We start from the raw sequence: 17,930 nt of genomic DNA, 5'->3' as shown, positions 1-17,930 counted from the left end.
GTTAAAGGCACTTTTTTGCCCTCTTCTACTTCTATCACCAGGTAAGCTAATACAAAAGTTTCCTAACTGTATTGGCTTACTGAAAAAAATCATGTGTTGAAAATGTAAAAAGACCTACAGGACATGATATTAGCAGGGGGTCTTAAATTAAACTACTAAAGAGGCTCAACACTGTTTAGCTGCCAAAAGCAGTTGGAATTGAGCCTAAACAGTGTGGTAAGTCTTTAGGTGATGGCTATTGTGTCTGTTTGACCTCTTCCAAATGTCTATGCTGGCAATAAAAAGAAAAAGTTTCCAATATAAATAGCTAGAGAATAAAAACAATTTGCCAGTAATGTGAAAAAACCTACAGCACCTGGTGTTCCCATGTGGTCTCCCACCCAAGTACTAACCAGGCCCAACACTGCTTAGCTTCCAAGATCAGACGAGATTGGGCCTATCCAATGTGGTATGGCTGCAGGTGAGATACAGGCACTTTTTTGCCCTCTTCTACTTGTATCACCAGGTAAGCTAATACAAAAGTTTCCTAACTGTATTGGCTTACTGAAAAAAATCATGTGTTGGTAATGTAAAAAGACCTACAGGACATGATATTAGCAGGGGGTCTTAAATTAAACTACAAAAGAGGCTCAACACTGTTTAGCTGCCAAAAGCAGTTGTAATTGAGCCTAAACAGTGTGGTAAGTCTTTAGGTGATGGCTATTGTGTCTGTTTGACCTCTTCCAAATGTCTGTGCTGGCAATAAAAAGAAAAAGTTTCCAATTTAAATAGCTAGAGAATAAAAACAATTTGCCAGTAACGTGAAAAAACCTACAGCACCTGGTGTCCCCAGGTGGTCTCCCACCCAAGTCCTAACCAGGCCCAACACTGCTTAGCTTTCAAGATCAGACGAGATTGGGCCTATCCAATGTGGTATGGCTGTAGGTGAGATACAGGCACTTTTTTGCCATCTTCTACTTCTATCACCAGGTAAGCTAATAAAAAAGTATCATAACTGTATTGGCTTACTGAAAAAAATCATGTGTTGGTAATGTAAAAAGACCTACTGGACATGATATTAGCAGGGGGTCTTAAATGAAACTACAAAAGAGGCTCAACACTGTTTAGCTGCCAAAAGCAGTTGGAATTGGGCCTAAACAGTGTGGTAAGTCTTTAGGTGATGGCTATTGTGTCTGTTTGACCTCTTCCAAATGTCTGTGCTGGCAATAAAAAGAAAAAGTTTCCAATTTAAATAGCTAGAGAATAAAAACAATTTGCCAGTAATGTGAAAAAACCTACAGCACCTGGTGTTCCCATGTGGTCTCCCACCCAAGTACTAACCAGGGCCAACACTGCTTAGCTTCCAAGATCAGACGAGATTGGGCCTATCCAATGTGGTATGGCTGTAGGTGAGTTCAAGCCACTTTTTTGCCCTCTTCTACTTCTATCACCAGGTAAGCTAATACAAAAGTTTCCTAACTGTATTGGCTTACTGAAAAAAATCATGTGTTGGTAATGTAAAAGACCTACAGGACATGATATTAGCAGGGGGTCTTAAATTAAACTACAAAAGAGGCTCAACACTGTTTAGCTGCCAAAAGCAGTTGGAATTGAGCCTAAACAGTGTGGTAAGTCTTTAGGTGATGGCTATTGTGTCTGTTTGACCTCTTCCAAATGTCTGTGCTGGCAATAAAAAGAAAAAGTTTCCAATATAAATAGCTAGAGAATAAAAACAATTTGCCAGTAATGTGAAAAAACCTACAGCACCTGGTGTTCCCATGTGGTCTCCCACCCAAGTACTAACCAGGCCCAACACTGCTTAGCTTCCAATATCAGACGAGATTGGGCCTATCCAATGTGGTATGGCTGTAGGAGAGTTAAAGGCACTTTTTTGCCCTCTTCTGCTTCTATCACCAGGTAAGCTAATACAAAAGTTTCCTAACTGTATTGGCTTACTGAAAAAAATCATGTGTTGGTAATGTAAAAAGACCTACAGGACATGATATTAGCAGGGGGTCTTAAATTAAACTACAAAAGAGGCTCAACACTGTTTAGCTGCCAAAAGCAGTTGGAATTGAGCCTAAACAGTGTGGTAAGTCTTTAGGTGATGGCTATTGTGTCTGTTTGACCTCTTCCAAATGTCTGTGCTGGCAATAAAAAGAAAAAGTTTCCAATATAAATAGCTAGAGAATAAAAACAATTTGCCTGTAATGTGAAAAAAACCTACAGCACCTGGTGTTCCCATGTGGTCTCCAACCCAAGTACTAACCAGGCCCAACACTGCTTAGCTTCCAAGATCAGACGAGATTGGGCCTATCCAATGTGGTATGGCTGTAGGTGAAATACAGGCACTTTTTTGCCCTCTTCTACTTCTATCACTAGGTAAGCTAATGCAAAAGTTTCCTAACTGTATTGGCTTACTGAAAAAAATCATGTGTTGGTAATGTAAAAAGACCTACAGGACATGATATTAGCAGGGGGTCTTAAATTAAACTACTAAAGAGGCTCAACACGGTTTAGCTGCCAAAAGCAGTTGGAATTAAGCCTAAACAGTGTGGTAAGTCTTTAGGTGATGGCTATTGTATCTGTTTGACCTCTTCCAAATGTCTGTACTGGCAATAAAAAGAAAAAGTTTCCAATTTAAATAGCTAGAGAATAAAAACAATTTGCCTGTAATGTGAAAAAACCTACAGCACCTGGTGTTCCCATGTGGTCTCCCACCCAAGTACTAACCAGGCCCAACACTGCTTAGCTTCCAAGATCAGACGAGATCGGGCCTATCCAATGTGGTATGGCTGTAGCTGAGATACCGTCACTTTTTTGCCCTCTTCTACTTCTATCACCAAGTAAGCTAATAAAAAAGTTTCCTAACTGTATTGGCTTACTGAAAAAAATCATGTGTTGGTAATGTAAAAAGACCTACAGGACATGATATTAGCAGGGGGTCTTAAATTAAACTACTAAAGAGGCTCAACACTGTTTAGCTGCCAAAAGCAGTTGGAATTGGGCCTAAACAGTGTGGTAAGTCTTTAGGTGATGGCTATTGTGTCTGTTTGACCTCTTCCAAATGTCTGTGCTGGCAATAAAAAGAAAATGTTTCCAATTTAAATAGCTAGAGAATAAAAACAATTTGCCAGTAATGTGAAAAAACCTACAGCACCTGGTGTTCCCATGTGGTCTCCCACCCAAGTACTAACCAGGCCCAACACTGCTTAGCTTCCAAGATCAGACGAGATTGGGCCTATCCAATGTGGTATGGCTGTATGTGAGTTAAAGGCACTTTTTTGCCCTCTTCTACTTCTATCACCAGGTAAGCTAATACAAAAGTTTCCTAACTGTATTGGCTTACTAAAAAAAAAATCATGTGTTGGTAATGTAAAAAGACCTACAGGACATGATATTAGCAGGGGGTCTTAAATTAAACTACAAAAGAGGCTCAACACTGTTTAGCTGCCAAAAGCAGTTGGAATTGAGCCTAAACAGTGTGGTAAGTCTTTAGGTGATGGCTATTGTGTCTGTTTGACCTCTTCCAAATGTCTGTGCTGGCAATAAAAAGAAAAAGATTCCAATATAAATAGCTAGAGAATAAAAACAATTTGCCAGTAATGTGAAAAAACCTACAGCACCTGGTGTTCCCATGTGGTCTCCCACCCAAGTACTAACCAGGCCCAACACTGCTTAGCTTCCAAGATCAGACAAGATTGGGCCTATCCAATGTGGTATGGCTGCAGGTGAGATACAGGCACTTTTTTCCCTCTTCTACTTGTATCACCAGGTAAGCTAATACAAAAGTTTCCTAACTGTATTGGCTTACTGAAAAAAATCATGTGTTGGTAATGTAAAAAGACCTACAGGACATGATATTAGCAGGGGGTCTTAAATTAAACTACAAAAGAGGCTCAACACTGTTTAGCTGCCAAAAGCAGTTGGAATTGAGCCTAAACAGTGTGGTAAGTCTTTAGGTGATGGCTATTGTGTCTGTTTGACCTCTTCCAAATGTCTGTGCTGGCAATAAAAAGAAAAAGTTTCCAATATAAATAGCTAGAGAATAAAAACAATTTGCCAGTAATGTGAAAAAACCTACAGCACCTGGTGTTCCCATGTGGTCTCCCACCCAAGTACTAACCAGGCCCAACACTGCTTAGCTTCCAAGATCAGACGAGATTGGGCCTATCCAATGTGGTATGGCTGTAGGTGAGTTAAAGGCACTTTTTTGCCCTCTTCTACTTCTATCACTAGGTAAGCTAATACAAAAGTTTCCTAACTGTATTGGCTTACTGAAAAAAATCATGTGTTGGTAATGTAAAAAGACCTACAGGACATGATATTAGCAGGGGGTCTTAAATTAAACTACAAAAGAGGCTCAACACTGTTTAGCTGCCAAAAGCAGTTGGAATTGAGCCTAAACAGTGTGGTAAGTCTTTAGGTGATGGCTATTGTGTCTGTTTGACCTCTTCCAAATGTCTGTGCTGGCAATAAAAAGAAAAAGTTTCCAATATAAATAGCTAGAGAATAAAAACAATTTGCCTGTAATGTAAAAAAAAAACTACAGCACCTGGTGTTCCCATGTGGTCTCCCACCCAAGTACTAACCAGGCCCAACACTGCTTAGCTTCCAAGATCAGACGAGATTGGGCCTATCCAATGTGGTATGGCTGTAGCTGAGTTAAAGGCACTTTTTTGCCCTCTTCTACTTCTATCACCAGGTAAGCTAATACAAAAGTTTCCTAACTGTATTGGCTTACTGAAAAAAATCATGTGTTGAAAATGTAAAAAGACCTACAGGACATGATATTAGCAAGGGGTCTTAAATTAAACTACAAAAGAGGCTCAACACTGTTTAGCTGCCAAAAGCAGTTGGAATTGAGCCTAAACAGTGTGGTAAGTCTTTAGGTGATGGCTATTGTGTCTGTTTGACCTCTTCCAAATGTCTGTGCTGGCAATAAAAAGAAAAAGTTTCCAATATAAATAGCTAGAGAATAAAAACAATTTGCCAGTAATGTGAAAAAACCTACAGCACCTGGTGTTCCCATGTGGTCTCCCACCCAAGTACTAACCAGGCCCAACACTGCTTAGCTTCCAAGATCAGACGAGATTGGGCCTATCCAATGTGGTATGGCTGCAGGTGAGATACAGGCACTTTTTTGCCCTCTTCTACTTGTATCACCAGGTAAGCTAATACAAAAGTTTCCTAACTGTATTGGCTTACTGAAAAAAATCATGTGTTGGTAATGTAAAAAGACCTACAGGACATGATATTAGCAGGGGGTCTTAAATTAAACTACAAAAGAGGCTCAACACTGTTTAGCTGCCAAAAGCAGTTGTAATTGAGCCTAAACAGTGTGGTAAGTCTTTAGGTGATGGCTATTGTGTCTGTTTGACCTCTTCCAAATGTCTGTGCTGGCAATAAAAAGAAAAAGTTTCCAATTTAAATAGCTAGAGAATAAAAACAATTTGCCAGTAACGTGAAAAAACCTACAGCACCTGGTGTCCCCAGGTGGTCTCCCACCCAAGTACTAACCAGGCCCAACACTGCTTAGCTTTCAAGATCAGACGAGATTGGGCCTATCCAATGTGGTATGGCTGTAGGTGAGATACAGGCACTTTTTTGCCATCTTCTACTTCTATCACCAGGTAAGCTAATAAAAAAGTTTCCTAACTGTATTGGCTTACTGAAAAAAATCATGTGTTGGTAATGTAAAAAGACCTACTGGACATGATATTAGCAGGGGGTCTTAAATGAAACTACAAAAGAGGCTCAACACTGTTTAGCTGCCAAAAGCAGTTGGAATTGGGCCTAAACAGTGTGGTAAGTCTTTAGGTGATGGCTATTGTGTCTGTTTGACCTCTTCCAAATGTCTGTGCTGGCAATAAAAAGAAAAAGTTTCCAATTTAAATAGCTAGAGAATAAAAACAATTTGCCAGTAATGTGAAAAAACCTACAGCACCTGGTGTTCCCATGTGGTCTCCCACCCAAGTACTAACCAGGGCAAACACTGCTTAGCTTCCAAGATCAGACGAGATTGGGCCTATCCAATGTGGTATGGCTGTAGGTGAGTTCAAGCCACTTTTTTGCCCTCTTCTACTTCTATCACCAGGTAAGCTAATACAAAAGTTTCCTAACTGTATTGGCTTACTGAAAAAAATCATGTGTTGGTAATGTAAAAAGACCTACAGGACATGATATTAGCAGGGGGTCTTAAATTAAACTACAAAAAGAGGCTCAACACTGTTTAGCTGCCAAAAGCAGTTGGAATTGAGCCTAAACAGTGTGGCAAGTCTTTAGGTGATGGCTATTGTGTCTGTTTGACCTCTTCCAAATGTCTGTGCTGGCAATAAAAAGAAAAAGTTTCCAATATAAATAGCTAGAGAATAAAAACAATTTGCCAGTAATGTGAAAAAACCTACAGCACCTGGTGTTCCCATGTGGTCTCCAACCCAAGTACTAACCAGGCCCAACACTGCTTAGCTTCCAATATCAGACGAGATTGGGCCTATCCAATGTGGTATGGCTGTAGGAGAATTAAAGGCACTTTTTTGCCCTCTTCTACTTCTATCACCAGGTAAGCTAATACAAAAGTTTCCTAACTGTATTGGCTTACTGAAAAAAATCATGTGTTGGTAATGTAAAAAGACCTACAGGACATGATATTAGCAGGGGGTCTTAAATTAAACTACAAAAGAGGCTCAACACTGTTTAGCTGCCAAAAGCAGTTGGAATTGAGCCTAAACAGTGTGGTAAGTCTTTAGGTGATGGCTATTGTGTCTGTTTGACCTCTTCCAAATGTCTGTGCTGGCAATAAAAAGAAAAAGTTTCCAATATAAATAGCTAGAGAATAAAAACAATTTGCCTGTAATGTGAAAAAAACCTACAGCACCTGGTGTTCCCATGTGGTCTCCAACCCAAGTACTAACCAGGCCCAACACTGCTTAGCTTCCAAGATCAGACGAGATTGGGCCTATCCAATGTGGTATGGCTGTAGGTGAAATACAGGCACTTTTTTGCCCTCTTCTACTTCTATCACTAGGTAAGCTAATGCAAAAGTTTCCTAACTGTATTGGCTTACTGAAAAAAATCATGTGTTGGTAATGTAAAAAGACCTACAGGACATGATATTAGCAGGGGGTCTTAAATTAAACTACTAAAGAGGCTCAACACTGTTTAGCTGCCAAAAGCAGTTGGAATTAAGCCTAAACAGTGTGGTAAGTCTTTAGGTGATGGCTATTGTATCTGTTTGACCTCTTCCAAATGTCTGTACTGGCAATAAAAAGAAAAAGTTTCCAATTTAAATAGCTAGAGAATAAAAACAATTTGCCTGTAATGTGAAAAAACCTACAGCACCTGGTGTTCCCATGTGGTCTCCCACCCAAGTACTAACCAGGCCCAACACTGCTTAGCTTCCAAGATCAGACGAGATTGGGCCTATCCAATGTGGTATGGCTGTAGCTGAGATACCGTCACTTTTTTGCCCTCTTCTACTTCTATCACCAAGTAAGCTAATAAAAAAGTTTCCTAACTGTATTGGCTTACTGAAAAAAATCATGTGTTGGTAATGTAAAAAGACCTACAGGACATGATATTAGCAGGGGTCTTAAATTAAACTACTAAAGAGGCTCAACACTGTTTAGCTGCCAAAAGCAGTTGGAATTGGGCCTAAACAGTGTGCTAAGTCTTTAGGTGATGGCTATTGTGTCTGTTTGACCTCTTCCAAATGTCTGTGCTGGCAATAAAAAGAAAATGTTTCCAATTTAAATAGCTAGAGAATAAAAACAATTTGCCAGTAATGTGAAAAAACCTACAGCACCTGGTGTTCCCATGTGGTCTCCCACCCAAGTACTAACCAGGCCCAACACTGCTTAGCTTCCAAGATCAGACGAGATTGGGCCTGTCCAATGTGGTATGGCTGTAGGTGAGTTAAAGTCACTTTTTTGCCCTCTTCTACTTCTATCACCAGGTAAGCTAATACAAAAGTTTCCTAACTGTATTGGCTTACTGAAAAAAATCATATGTTGGTAATGTAAAAAGACCTAAAGGACATGATATTAGCAGGGGGTCTTAAATTAAACTACAAAAGAGGCTCAACACTGTTTAGCTGCCAAAAGCAGTTGGAATTGAGCCTAAACAGTGTGGTAAGTCTTTAGGTGATGGCTATTGTGTCTGTTTGACCTCTTCCAAATGTCTGTGCTGGCAATAAAAAGAAAAAGATTCCAATATAAATAGCTAGAGAATAAAAACAATTTGCCAGTAATGTGAAAAAACCTACAGCACCTGGTGTTCCCATGTGGTCTCCCACCCAAGTACTAACCAGGCCCAACACTGCTTAGCTTCCAAGATAAGACGAGATTGGGCCTATCCAATGTGGTATGGCTGCAGGTGATATACAGGCACTTTTTTCCCTCTTCTACTTGTATCACCAGGTAAGCTAATACAAAAGTTTCCTAACTGTATTGGCTTACTGAAAAAAATCATGTGTTGGTAATGTAAAAAGACCTACAGGACATGATATTAGCAGGGGGTCTTAAATTAAACTACAAAAGAGGCTCAACACTGTTTAGCTGCCAAAAGCAGTTGTAATTGAGCCTAAACAGTGTGGTAAGTCTTTAGGTGATGGCTATTGTGTCTGTTTGACCTCTTCCAAATGTCTGTGCTGGCAATTAAAAGAAAAAGTTTCCAATTTAAATAGCTAGAGAATAAAAACAATTTGCCAGTAACGTAAAAAAAACCTACAGCACCTGGTGTCCCCAGGTGGTCTCCCACCCAAGTACTAACCAGGACCAACACTGCTTAGCTTCCAAGATCAGACGAGATTGGGCCTATCCAATGTGGTATGGCTGTAGGTGAGATACAGGCACTTTTTTGCCATCTTCTACTTCTATCACCAGGTAAGCTAATAAAAAAGTTTCCTAACTGTATTGGCTTACTGAAAAAAATCATGTGTTGGTAATGTAAAAAGACCTACAGGACATGATATTAGCAGGGGGTCTTAAATGAAACTACAAAAGAGGCTCAACACTGTTTAGCTGCCAAAAGCAGTTGGAATTGGGCCTAAACAGTGTGGTAAGTCTTTAGGTGATGGCTATTGTGTCTGTTTGACCTCTTCCAAATGTCTGTGCTGGCAATAAAAAGAAAAAGTTTCCAATTTAAATAGCTAGAGAATAAAAACAATTTGCCAGTAATGTGAAAAAACCTACCGCACCTGGTGTTCCCATGTGGTCTCCCACCCAAGTACTAACCAGGCCCAACACTGCTTAGCTTCCAAGATCAGACGAGATTGGGCCTATCCAATGTGGTATGGCTGTAGGTGAGATACAGGCACTTTTTTGCCCTCTTCTACTTCTATCACCAGGTAAGCTAATAAAAAAGTTTCCTAACTGTATTGGCTTACTTAAAAAAAATCATGTGTTGGTAATGTAAAAAGACCTACAGGACATGATATTAGCAGGGGGTCTTAAATTAAGCTACTAAACAGGCTCAACACTGTTTAGCTGCCAAAAACAGTTGGAATTGGGCCTAAACAGTGTGGTAAGTCTTTAGGTGATGGCTATTGTGTCTGTTTGACCTCTTCCAAATGTCTGTACTGGCAATAAAAATAAAAAGTTTCCAATTTAAATAGCTAGAGAATAAAAATAATTTGCCTGTAATGTGAAAAAACATACAGCACCTGGTGTTCCCATGTGGTCTCCCACCCAAGTACTAACCAGGCCCAACACTGCTTAGCTTCCAAGATCAGACGAGATTGGGCCTATCCAATGTGGTATGGCTGTAGGTGAGATACAGGCACTTTTTTGCCCTCTTCTACTTCTATCACCAGGTAAGCTAATAAAAAAATTTCCTAACTCTATTGGCTTACTGAAAAAAATCATGTGTTGGTAATGTAAAAAGACCTACAGGACATGATATTAGCAGGGGGTCTTAAATTAAACTACTAAAGAGGCTCAACACTGTTTAGCTGCCAAAAGCAGTTGGAATTGGGCCTAAACAGTTTGGTAAGTCTTTAGGTGATGGCTATTGTGTCTGTTTGACCTCTTCCAAATGTCTGTGCTGGCAATAAAAAGAAAAAGTTTCCTATTTAAATAGCTAGAGAATAAAAACAATTTGCCAGTAATGTGAAAAAACCTACAGCAGCTGGTGTTCCCATGTGGTCTCCCACCCAAGTACTAACCAGGCCCAACACTGCTTAGCTTCCAAGATCAGACGAGATTGGGCCTATCCAATGTGGTATGGCTGTAGGTGAGTTAAAGGCACTTTTTTGCCCTCTTCTACTTCTATCACCAGGTAAGCTAATACAAAAGTTTCCTAACTGTATTGGCTTACTGAAAAAAATCATGTGTTGGTAATGTAAAAAGACCTACAGGACATGATATTAGCAGGGGGGTCCTAAATTAAACTACAAAAGAGGCTCAACACTGTTTAGCTGCCAAAAGCAGTTGGAATTGGGCCTAAACAGTGTGGTAAGTCTTTAGGTGATGGCTATTGTGTCTGTTTGACCTCTTCCAAATGTCTGTACTGGCAATAAAAAGGAAAAGTTTCCAATTTAAATAGCTAGAGAATAAAAACAATTTGCCTGTAATGTGAAAAAACCTACAGCACCTGGTGTTCCCAGGTGGTCTCCCACCCAAGTACTAACCAGGCCCAACACTGCTTAGCTTCCAAGATCAGACGAGATTGGGCCTATCCAATGTGGTATGGCTGTAGGTGAGATACAGGCACTTTTTTGCCCTCTTCTACTTCTATCACCAGGTAAGCTAATACAAAAGTTTCCTAACTGTATTGGCTTACTGAAAAAAATCATGTGTTGGTAATGTAAAAAGACCTACAGGACATGATATTAGCAAGGGGTCTTAAATTAAACTACAAAAGAGGCTCAACACTGTTTAGCTGCCAAAAGCAGTTGGAATTGAGCCTAAACAGTGTGGTAAGTCTTTAGGTGATGGCTATTGTGTCTGTTTGACCTCTTCCAAATGTCTGTGCTGGCAATAAAAAGAAAAAGTTTCCAATTTAAATAGCTAGAGAATAAAAACAATTTGCCAGTAATGTGAAAAAACCTACAGCACCTGGTGTTCCCAGGTGGTCTCCCACCCAAGTACTAACCAGGCCCAACACTGCTTAGCTACCAAGATCAGACGAGATTGGGCCTATCCAATGTGGTATGGCTGTAGGTGAGATACAGGCACTTTTTTGCCCTCTTCTACTTCTATCACCAGGTAAGCTAATAAAAAAGTTTCCTAACTGTATTGGCTTACTTAAAAAAAATCATGTGTTGGTAATGTAAAAAGACCTACAGGACATGATATTAGCAGGGGGTCTTAAATTAAACTACTAAACAGGCTCAACACTGTTTAGCTGCCAAAAGCAGTTGGAATTGGGCCTAAACAGTGTGGTAAGTCTTTAGGTGATGACTATTGTGTCTGTTTGACCTCTTCCAAATGTCTGTACTGGCAATAAAAAGAAAAAGTTTCCAATTTAAATAGCTAGAGAATAAAAACAATTTGCCTGTAATGTGAAAAAACCTACAGCACCTGGTGTTCCCATGTGGTCTCCCACCCAAGTACTAACCAGGCCCAACACTGCTTAGCTTCCAAGATCAGACGAGATTGGGCCTATCCAATGTGGTATGGCTGTAGGTGAGATACAGGCACTTTTTTGCCCTCTTCTACTTCTATCACCAGGTAAGCTAATAAAAAAGTTTCCTAACTGTATTGGCTTAATGAAAAAAAATCATGTGTTGGTAATGTAAAAAGACCTACAGGACATGATATTAGCAGGGGGTCTTAAATTAAACTACTAAAGAGGCTCAACACTGTTTAGCTGCCAAAAGCAGTTGGAATTGGGCCTAAACAGTGTGGTAAGTCTTTAGGTGATGGCTATTGTGTCTGTTTGACCTCTTCCAAATGTCTGTACTGGCAATAAAAAGAAAAAGTTTCCAATTTAAATAGCTAGAGAATAAAAACAATTTGCCAGTAATGTGAAAAAACCTACAGCACCTGGTGTTCCCATGTGGTCTCCCACCCAAGTACTAACCAGGCCCAACACTGCTTAGCTTTCAAGATCAGACAAGATTGGGCCTATCCAATGTGGTATGGCTGTAGGTGAGATAAAGGCACTTTTTTGCCCTCTTCTACTTCTATCACCAGGTAAGGTAATACAAAAGTTTCCTAACTGTATTGGCTTAATGAAAAAAATCATGTGTTGGTAATGTAAAAAGACCTACAGGACATGATATTAGCAGGGGGTCTTAAATTAAACTACAAAAGAGGCTCAACACTGTTTAGCTGCCAAAAGCAGTTTTAATTGAGCCTAAACAATGTGGTAAGTCTTTAGGTGATGGCTATTGTGTCTGTTTGACCTCTTCCAAATGTCTGTGCTGGCAATAAAAAGAAAAAGTTTCCAATATAAATAGCTAGAGAATAAAAACAATTTGCCAGTAATGTGAAAAAACCTACAGCACCTGGTGTTCCCATGTGATCTCCCACTTAAGTACTAACCAGGCCCAACACTGCTTAGCTTCCAAGATCAGACGAGATTGGGCCTATCCAATGTGGTATGGCTGTAGGTGAGATACAGGCACTTTTTTGCCCTCTTCTACTTCTATCACCTGGTAAGCTAATAAAAAAGTTTCCTAACTGTATTGGCTTACTGAAAAAAATCATGTGTTGGTAATGTAAAAAGACCTACAGGACATGATATTAGCAGGGGGTCTTAAATTAAACTACTAAACAGGCTCAACACTGTTTAGCTGCCAAAAGCAGTTGGAATTGAGCCTAAACAGTGTGGTAAGTCTTTAGGTGATGGCTATTGTGTCTGTTTGACCTCTTCCAAATGTCTGTGCTGGCAATAAAAAGAAAAAGTTTCCAATATAAATAGCTAGAGAATAAAAACAATTTGCCAGTAATGTGAAAAAACCTACAGCACCTGGTGTTCCCAGGTGGTCTCCCACCCAAGTACTAACCAGGCCCAACACTGCTTAGCTTCCAAGATCAGACGAGATTGGGCCTACCCAATGTGGTATGGCTGTAGTTGAGATACAGGCACTTTTTTGCCCTCTTCTACTTCTATCACCTGGTAAGCTAATAAAAAAGTTTCCTAACTGTATTGGCTTACTGAAAAAAATCATGTGTTGGTAAGGTAAAAAGACCTACAGGACATGATATTAGCAGGGGGTCTTAAATTAAACTACTAAACAGGCTCAACACTGTTTAGCTGCCAAAAGCAGTTGGAATTGAGCCTAAACAGTGTGGTAAGTCTTTAGGTGATGGCTATTGTGTCTGTTTGACCTCTTCCAAATGTCTGTGCTGGCAATAAAAAGAAAAAGTTTCCAATTTAAATAGCTAGAGAATAAAAACAATTTGCCAGTAATGTGAAAAAACCTACAGCACCTGGTGTTCCCAGGTGGTCTCCCACCTAAGTACTAACCAGGGCCAACACTGCTTAGCTTCCAAGATCAGACGAGATTGGGCCTATCCAATGTGGTATGGCTGTAGGTGAGATACAGGCACTTTTTTGCCCTCTTCTACTTCTATCACCAGGTAAGCTAATAAAAAAGTTTCCTAACTGTATTGGCTTACTGAAAAAAATCATGTGTTGGTAATGTAAAAAGACCTACAGGACATGATATTAGCAGGGGGTCTTAAATTAAACTACTAAAGAGGCTCAACACTGTTTAGCTGCCAAAAGCAGTTGGAATTGGGCCTAAACAGTGTGGTAAGTCTTTAGGTGATGGCTATTGTGTATGTTTGACCTCTTCCAAATGTCTGTACTGGCAATAAAAAGAAAAAGTTTCCAATTTAAATAGCTAGAGAATAAAAAACAATTTGCCAGTAATGTGAAAAAAGCCTACAGCACCTGGTGTTCCCATGTGGTCTCCCACCCAAGTACTAACCAGGCCCAACACTGCTTAGCTTCCAAGATCAGACGAGATTGGGCCTATCCAATGTGGTATGGCTGTAGGTGAATTAAATCTTTTTTTTGCCCTCTTCTACTTCTATCACCAGGTAAGCTAATACAAAAGTTTCCTAACTGTATTGGCTTACTGAAAAAAATCATGTGTTGGTAATGTAAAAAGAACTACAGGACATGATATTAGCAGGGGGTCTTAAATTAAACTACAAAAGAGGATCAACACTGTTTAGCTGCCAAAAGCAGTTGGAATTGAGCCTAAACAGTGTGGTAAGTCTTTAGGTGATGGCTATTGTGTCTGTTTGACCTCTTCCAAATGTCTGTGCTGGCAATAAAAAGAAAAAGTTTCCAATATAAATAGCTAGAGAATAAAAACAATTTGAAAGTAATGTGAAAAAACCTACAGCACCTGGTGTTCCCAGGTGGTCTCCCTTCCAAGTACTAACCAGGCCCAACACTGCTTAGCTTCCAAGATCAGACGAGATTGGGCCTATCCAATGTGGTATGACTGTAGGTGAGATACAGGCACTTTTTTGCCCTCTTCTACTTCTATCACCAGGTAAGCTAATACAAAAGTTTCCTAACTGTATTGGCTTACTAAAAAAAATCATGTGTTGGTAATGTAAAAAGACCTACAGGACATGATATTAGCAGGGGGTCTTAAATTAAACTACAAAAGAGGCTCAACACTGTTTAGCTGCCAAAAGCAGTTGGAATTGAGCCTAAACAGTGTGGTAAGTCTTTAGGTGATGGCTATTGTGTCTGTTTGACCTCTTCCAAATGTCTGTGCTGGCAATAAAAAGAAAAAGTTTCCAATTTAAATAGCTAGAGAATAAAAACAATTTGCCAGTAATGTGAAAAAAACTACAGCACCTGGTGTTCCCAGGTGGTCTCCCACCCAAGTACTAACCAGGCCCAACACTGCTTAGCTTCCAAGATTAGACGAGATTGGGCCTATCCAATGTGGTACGGCTGTAGGTGAGATACAGGCACTTTTTTGCCCTCTTCTACTTCTATCACTAGGTAAGCTAATAAAAAAGTTTCCTAACTGTATTGGTTTACTGAAAAAAATCATGTGTTGGTAATGTAAAAAGACCTACAGGACATGATATTAGCAGGGGGTCTTAAATTAAACTACTAAACAGGCTCAACACTGTTTAGCTGCCAAAAGCAGTTGGAATTGGGCCTAAACAGTGTGGTAAGTCTTTAGGTGATGGATATTGTGTCTGTTTGACCTCTTCCAAATGTATGTACTGGCAATAAAAAGAAAAAGTTTCCAATTTAAATAGCTAGAGAATAAAAACAATTTGCCAGTAATGTGAAAAAACCTACAGCACCTGGTGTTCCCATGTGGTCTCCCACCCAAGTACTAACCAGGCCCAACACTGCTTAGCTTCCAACATCAAACGAGATTGGGCCTATCCAATGTGGTATGGCTGTAGGTGAGATACAGGCACTTTTTTGCCCTCTTCTACTTCTATCACCAGGTAAGCTAATACAAAAGTTTCCTAACTGTATTGGCTTACTGAAAAAAATCATGTGTTGGTAATGTAAAAAGACCTACAGGACATGATATTAGCAGGGGGTCTTAAATTAAACTACTAAAGAGGCTCAACACTGTTTAGCTGCCAAAAGCAGTTGGAATTGGGCCTAAACAGTGTGGTAAGACTTTAGGTGATGGCTATTGTGTCTGTTTGACCTCTTCCAAATGTCTGTACTGGCAATAAAAAGAAAAAGTTTCCAATTTAAATAGCTAGAGAATAAAAACAATTTGCCTGTAATGTGAAAAAACCTACAGCACCTGGTGTTCCCATGTGGTCTCCCACCCAAGTACTAACCAGGCCCAACACTGCTTAGCTTCCAAGATCAGACGAGATTGGGCCTATCCAATGTGGTATGGCTGTAGGTGAAATCCAGGCCCTTTTTTGCCCTCTTCTACTTCTATCACCAGGTAAGCTAATAAAAAAGTTTCCTAACTGTATTGGCTTACTGAAAAAAATCATGTGTTGGTAATGTAAAAAGACCTACAGGACATGATATTAGCAGGGGGTCTTAAATTAAACTACAAAAGAGGCTCAACACTGTTTAGCTGCCAAAAGCAGTTGGAATTGAGCCTAAACAGTGTGGTAAGTCTTTAGGTGATGGCTATTGTGTCTGTTTGACCTCTTCCAAATGTCTGTGCTGGCAATAAAAAGAAAAAGTTTCCAATATAAATAGCTAGAGAATAAAAACAATTTGCCAGTAATGTGAAAAAACCTACAGCACCTGGTGTTCCCATGTGGTCTCCCACCCAAGTACTAACCAGGCCCAACACTGCTTAGCTTTCAAGATCAGACGAGATTGGGCCTATCCAATGTGGTATGGCTGTAGGTGAGATACAGGCACTTTTTTGCCATCTTCTACTTCTATCACCAGGTAAGCTAATAAAAAAGTTTCCTAACTGTATTGGCTTACTGAAAAAAATCATGTGTTGGTAATGTAAAAAGACCTACTGGACATGATATTAGCAGGGGGTCTTAAATGAAACTACAAAAGAGGCTCAACACTGTTTAGCTGCCAAAAGCAGTTGGAATTGGGCCTAAACAGTGTGGTAAGTCTTTAGGTGATGGCTATTGTGTCTGTTTGACCTCTTCCAAATGTCTGTGCTGGCAATAAAAAGAAAAAGTTTCCAATTGAAATAGCTAGAGAATAAAAACAATTTGCCAGTAATGTGAAAAAACCTACAGCACCTGGTGTTCCCATGTGGTCTCCCACCCAAGTACTAACCAGGGCAAACACTGCTTAGCTTCCAAGATCAGACGAGATTGGGCCTATCCAATGTGGTATGGCTGTAGGTGAGTTCAAGCCACTTTTTTGCCCTCTTCTACTTCTATCACCAGGTAAGCTAATACAAAAGTTTCCTAACTGTATTGGCTTACTGAAAAAAATCATGTGTTGGTAATGTAAAAAGACCTACAGGACATGATATTAGCAGGGGGTCTTAAATTAAACTACAAAAGAGGCTCAACACTGTTTAGCTGCCAAAAGCAGTTGGAATTGAGCCTAAACAGTGTGGCAAGTCTTTAGGTGATGGCTATTGTGTCTGTTTGACCTCTTCCAAATGTCTGTGCTGGCAATAAAAAGAAAAAGTTTCCAATATAAATAGCTAGAGAATAAAAACAATTTGCCAGTAATGTGAAAAAACCTACAGCACCTGGTGTTCCCATGTGGTCTCCCACCCAAGTACTAACCAGGCCCAACACTGCTTAGCTTCCAATATCAGACGAGATTGGGCCTATCCAATGTGGTATGGCTGTAGGAGAGTTAAAGGCACTTTTTTGCCCTCTTCTACTTCTATCACCAGGTAAGCTAATACAAAAGTTTCCTAACTGTATTGGCTTACTGAAAAAAATCATGTGTTGGTAATGTAAAAAGACCTACAGGACATGATATTAGCAGGGGGTCTTAAATTAAACTACAAAAGAGGCTCAACACTGTTTAGCTGCCAAAAGCAGTTGGAATTGAGCCTAAACAGTGTGGTAAGTCTTTAGGTGATGGCTATTGTGTCTGTTTGACCTCTTCCAAATGTCTGTGCTGGCAATAAAAAGAAAAAGTTTCCAATATAAATAGCTAGAGAATAAAAACAATTTGCCTGTAATGTGAAAAAAACCTACAGCACCTGGTGTTCCCATGTGGTCTCCAACCCAAGTACTAACCAGGCCCAACACTGCTTAGCTTCCAAGATCAGACGAGATTGGGCCTATCCAATGTGGTATGGCTGTAGGTGAAATACAGGCACTTTTTTGCCCTCTTCTACTTCTATCACTAGGTAAGCTAATGCAAAAGTTTCCTAACTGTATTGGCTTACTGAAAAAAATCATGTGTTGGTAATGTAAAAAGACCTACAGGACATGATATTAGCAGGGGGTCTTAAATTAAACTACTAAAGAGGCTCAACACTGTTTAGCTGCCAAAAGCAGTTGGAATTAAGCCTAAACAGTGTGGTAAGTCTTTAGGTGATGGCTATTGTATCTGTTTGACCTCTTCCAAATGTCTGTACTGGCAATAAAAAGAAA

The 17,930-nt window shown here is 39.8% G+C and overlaps 32 non-coding genes and 6 pseudogenes across 32 annotated transcripts; all 38 read right to left on the bottom strand.

Moving 5' to 3' along the window:
* Positions 1-343: 343 nt before the first annotated feature.
* On the bottom strand, positions 344-462 carry LOC146014515 (5S ribosomal RNA). The gene has a single exon (XR_014447467.1). It is a non-coding gene; the product is annotated as a 5S ribosomal RNA (ribosomal RNA).
* A 345-nt stretch (positions 463-807) lies between these two features.
* Positions 808-926, bottom strand: LOC146011123 (5S ribosomal RNA; annotated as a pseudogene).
* A 345-nt stretch (positions 927-1,271) lies between these two features.
* LOC146016283 (5S ribosomal RNA) lies at positions 1,272-1,390 on the bottom strand. Its single transcript, XR_014449179.1, has one exon. It is a non-coding gene; the product is annotated as a 5S ribosomal RNA (ribosomal RNA).
* A 344-nt stretch (positions 1,391-1,734) lies between these two features.
* On the bottom strand, positions 1,735-1,853 carry LOC146017062 (5S ribosomal RNA). Its single transcript, XR_014449936.1, has one exon. It is a non-coding gene; the product is annotated as a 5S ribosomal RNA (ribosomal RNA).
* A 346-nt stretch (positions 1,854-2,199) lies between these two features.
* LOC146016892 (5S ribosomal RNA) lies at positions 2,200-2,318 on the bottom strand. The gene has a single exon (XR_014449772.1). It is a non-coding gene; the product is annotated as a 5S ribosomal RNA (ribosomal RNA).
* Positions 2,319-2,663: 345 nt separating this feature from the next.
* LOC146016324 (5S ribosomal RNA) lies at positions 2,664-2,782 on the bottom strand. The gene has a single exon (XR_014449220.1). It is a non-coding gene; the product is annotated as a 5S ribosomal RNA (ribosomal RNA).
* Positions 2,783-3,127: 345 nt separating this feature from the next.
* LOC146015480 (5S ribosomal RNA) lies at positions 3,128-3,246 on the bottom strand. The gene has a single exon (XR_014448401.1). It is a non-coding gene; the product is annotated as a 5S ribosomal RNA (ribosomal RNA).
* A 347-nt stretch (positions 3,247-3,593) lies between these two features.
* On the bottom strand, positions 3,594-3,712 carry LOC146016810 (5S ribosomal RNA). Its single transcript, XR_014449687.1, has one exon. It is a non-coding gene; the product is annotated as a 5S ribosomal RNA (ribosomal RNA).
* Positions 3,713-4,056: 344 nt separating this feature from the next.
* On the bottom strand, positions 4,057-4,175 carry LOC146017573 (5S ribosomal RNA). Its single transcript, XR_014450441.1, has one exon. It is a non-coding gene; the product is annotated as a 5S ribosomal RNA (ribosomal RNA).
* Positions 4,176-4,522: 347 nt separating this feature from the next.
* Positions 4,523-4,641, bottom strand: LOC146014222 (5S ribosomal RNA). Its single transcript, XR_014447173.1, has one exon. It is a non-coding gene; the product is annotated as a 5S ribosomal RNA (ribosomal RNA).
* Positions 4,642-4,986: 345 nt separating this feature from the next.
* Positions 4,987-5,105, bottom strand: LOC146014514 (5S ribosomal RNA). The gene has a single exon (XR_014447466.1). It is a non-coding gene; the product is annotated as a 5S ribosomal RNA (ribosomal RNA).
* A 345-nt stretch (positions 5,106-5,450) lies between these two features.
* Positions 5,451-5,569, bottom strand: LOC146017303 (5S ribosomal RNA). Its single transcript, XR_014450181.1, has one exon. It is a non-coding gene; the product is annotated as a 5S ribosomal RNA (ribosomal RNA).
* A 345-nt stretch (positions 5,570-5,914) lies between these two features.
* LOC146010786 (5S ribosomal RNA) lies at positions 5,915-6,033 on the bottom strand (annotated as a pseudogene).
* A 346-nt stretch (positions 6,034-6,379) lies between these two features.
* On the bottom strand, positions 6,380-6,498 carry LOC146011158 (5S ribosomal RNA; annotated as a pseudogene).
* Positions 6,499-6,844: 346 nt separating this feature from the next.
* LOC146016891 (5S ribosomal RNA) lies at positions 6,845-6,963 on the bottom strand. Its single transcript, XR_014449771.1, has one exon. It is a non-coding gene; the product is annotated as a 5S ribosomal RNA (ribosomal RNA).
* A 345-nt stretch (positions 6,964-7,308) lies between these two features.
* On the bottom strand, positions 7,309-7,427 carry LOC146015571 (5S ribosomal RNA). Its single transcript, XR_014448488.1, has one exon. It is a non-coding gene; the product is annotated as a 5S ribosomal RNA (ribosomal RNA).
* A 344-nt stretch (positions 7,428-7,771) lies between these two features.
* On the bottom strand, positions 7,772-7,890 carry LOC146013967 (5S ribosomal RNA). The gene has a single exon (XR_014446928.1). It is a non-coding gene; the product is annotated as a 5S ribosomal RNA (ribosomal RNA).
* A 345-nt stretch (positions 7,891-8,235) lies between these two features.
* On the bottom strand, positions 8,236-8,354 carry LOC146010578 (5S ribosomal RNA; annotated as a pseudogene).
* Positions 8,355-8,699: 345 nt separating this feature from the next.
* LOC146017509 (5S ribosomal RNA) lies at positions 8,700-8,818 on the bottom strand. Its single transcript, XR_014450378.1, has one exon. It is a non-coding gene; the product is annotated as a 5S ribosomal RNA (ribosomal RNA).
* Positions 8,819-9,163: 345 nt separating this feature from the next.
* LOC146015958 (5S ribosomal RNA) lies at positions 9,164-9,282 on the bottom strand. The gene has a single exon (XR_014448865.1). It is a non-coding gene; the product is annotated as a 5S ribosomal RNA (ribosomal RNA).
* A 346-nt stretch (positions 9,283-9,628) lies between these two features.
* On the bottom strand, positions 9,629-9,747 carry LOC146015301 (5S ribosomal RNA). Its single transcript, XR_014448226.1, has one exon. It is a non-coding gene; the product is annotated as a 5S ribosomal RNA (ribosomal RNA).
* Positions 9,748-10,092: 345 nt separating this feature from the next.
* LOC146017094 (5S ribosomal RNA) lies at positions 10,093-10,211 on the bottom strand. Its single transcript, XR_014449968.1, has one exon. It is a non-coding gene; the product is annotated as a 5S ribosomal RNA (ribosomal RNA).
* A 346-nt stretch (positions 10,212-10,557) lies between these two features.
* Positions 10,558-10,676, bottom strand: LOC146013521 (5S ribosomal RNA). Its single transcript, XR_014446496.1, has one exon. It is a non-coding gene; the product is annotated as a 5S ribosomal RNA (ribosomal RNA).
* Positions 10,677-11,021: 345 nt separating this feature from the next.
* LOC146014194 (5S ribosomal RNA) lies at positions 11,022-11,140 on the bottom strand. Its single transcript, XR_014447146.1, has one exon. It is a non-coding gene; the product is annotated as a 5S ribosomal RNA (ribosomal RNA).
* Positions 11,141-11,486: 346 nt separating this feature from the next.
* Positions 11,487-11,605, bottom strand: LOC146017561 (5S ribosomal RNA). Its single transcript, XR_014450429.1, has one exon. It is a non-coding gene; the product is annotated as a 5S ribosomal RNA (ribosomal RNA).
* Positions 11,606-11,951: 346 nt separating this feature from the next.
* LOC146017323 (5S ribosomal RNA) lies at positions 11,952-12,070 on the bottom strand. Its single transcript, XR_014450200.1, has one exon. It is a non-coding gene; the product is annotated as a 5S ribosomal RNA (ribosomal RNA).
* A 345-nt stretch (positions 12,071-12,415) lies between these two features.
* Positions 12,416-12,534, bottom strand: LOC146016811 (5S ribosomal RNA). Its single transcript, XR_014449688.1, has one exon. It is a non-coding gene; the product is annotated as a 5S ribosomal RNA (ribosomal RNA).
* Positions 12,535-12,879: 345 nt separating this feature from the next.
* LOC146016253 (5S ribosomal RNA) lies at positions 12,880-12,998 on the bottom strand. The gene has a single exon (XR_014449150.1). It is a non-coding gene; the product is annotated as a 5S ribosomal RNA (ribosomal RNA).
* A 345-nt stretch (positions 12,999-13,343) lies between these two features.
* LOC146016510 (5S ribosomal RNA) lies at positions 13,344-13,462 on the bottom strand. Its single transcript, XR_014449401.1, has one exon. It is a non-coding gene; the product is annotated as a 5S ribosomal RNA (ribosomal RNA).
* A 347-nt stretch (positions 13,463-13,809) lies between these two features.
* On the bottom strand, positions 13,810-13,928 carry LOC146014787 (5S ribosomal RNA). Its single transcript, XR_014447731.1, has one exon. It is a non-coding gene; the product is annotated as a 5S ribosomal RNA (ribosomal RNA).
* Positions 13,929-14,272: 344 nt separating this feature from the next.
* LOC146015113 (5S ribosomal RNA) lies at positions 14,273-14,391 on the bottom strand. The gene has a single exon (XR_014448044.1). It is a non-coding gene; the product is annotated as a 5S ribosomal RNA (ribosomal RNA).
* A 345-nt stretch (positions 14,392-14,736) lies between these two features.
* LOC146010687 (5S ribosomal RNA) lies at positions 14,737-14,855 on the bottom strand (annotated as a pseudogene).
* Positions 14,856-15,200: 345 nt separating this feature from the next.
* Positions 15,201-15,319, bottom strand: LOC146017021 (5S ribosomal RNA). Its single transcript, XR_014449897.1, has one exon. It is a non-coding gene; the product is annotated as a 5S ribosomal RNA (ribosomal RNA).
* Positions 15,320-15,664: 345 nt separating this feature from the next.
* Positions 15,665-15,783, bottom strand: LOC146017549 (5S ribosomal RNA). The gene has a single exon (XR_014450418.1). It is a non-coding gene; the product is annotated as a 5S ribosomal RNA (ribosomal RNA).
* A 345-nt stretch (positions 15,784-16,128) lies between these two features.
* On the bottom strand, positions 16,129-16,247 carry LOC146015244 (5S ribosomal RNA). The gene has a single exon (XR_014448171.1). It is a non-coding gene; the product is annotated as a 5S ribosomal RNA (ribosomal RNA).
* A 345-nt stretch (positions 16,248-16,592) lies between these two features.
* Positions 16,593-16,711, bottom strand: LOC146010785 (5S ribosomal RNA; annotated as a pseudogene).
* A 345-nt stretch (positions 16,712-17,056) lies between these two features.
* LOC146017060 (5S ribosomal RNA) lies at positions 17,057-17,175 on the bottom strand. The gene has a single exon (XR_014449935.1). It is a non-coding gene; the product is annotated as a 5S ribosomal RNA (ribosomal RNA).
* A 346-nt stretch (positions 17,176-17,521) lies between these two features.
* LOC146016890 (5S ribosomal RNA) lies at positions 17,522-17,640 on the bottom strand. The gene has a single exon (XR_014449770.1). It is a non-coding gene; the product is annotated as a 5S ribosomal RNA (ribosomal RNA).
* Between the last annotated feature and the right edge of the window lie 290 nt (positions 17,641-17,930).

Source organism: Crinia signifera, chromosome 6 (genome assembly GCF_055691185.1).
Source record: "Crinia signifera chromosome 6, ASM5569118v1, whole genome shotgun sequence".
NCBI classification, from domain to species: domain Eukaryota; kingdom Metazoa; phylum Chordata; class Amphibia; order Anura; family Myobatrachidae; genus Crinia; species Crinia signifera.
Note: the sequence above shows the minus strand (reverse complement) of the source record. Positions and strands in the feature narration are given on the sequence as shown.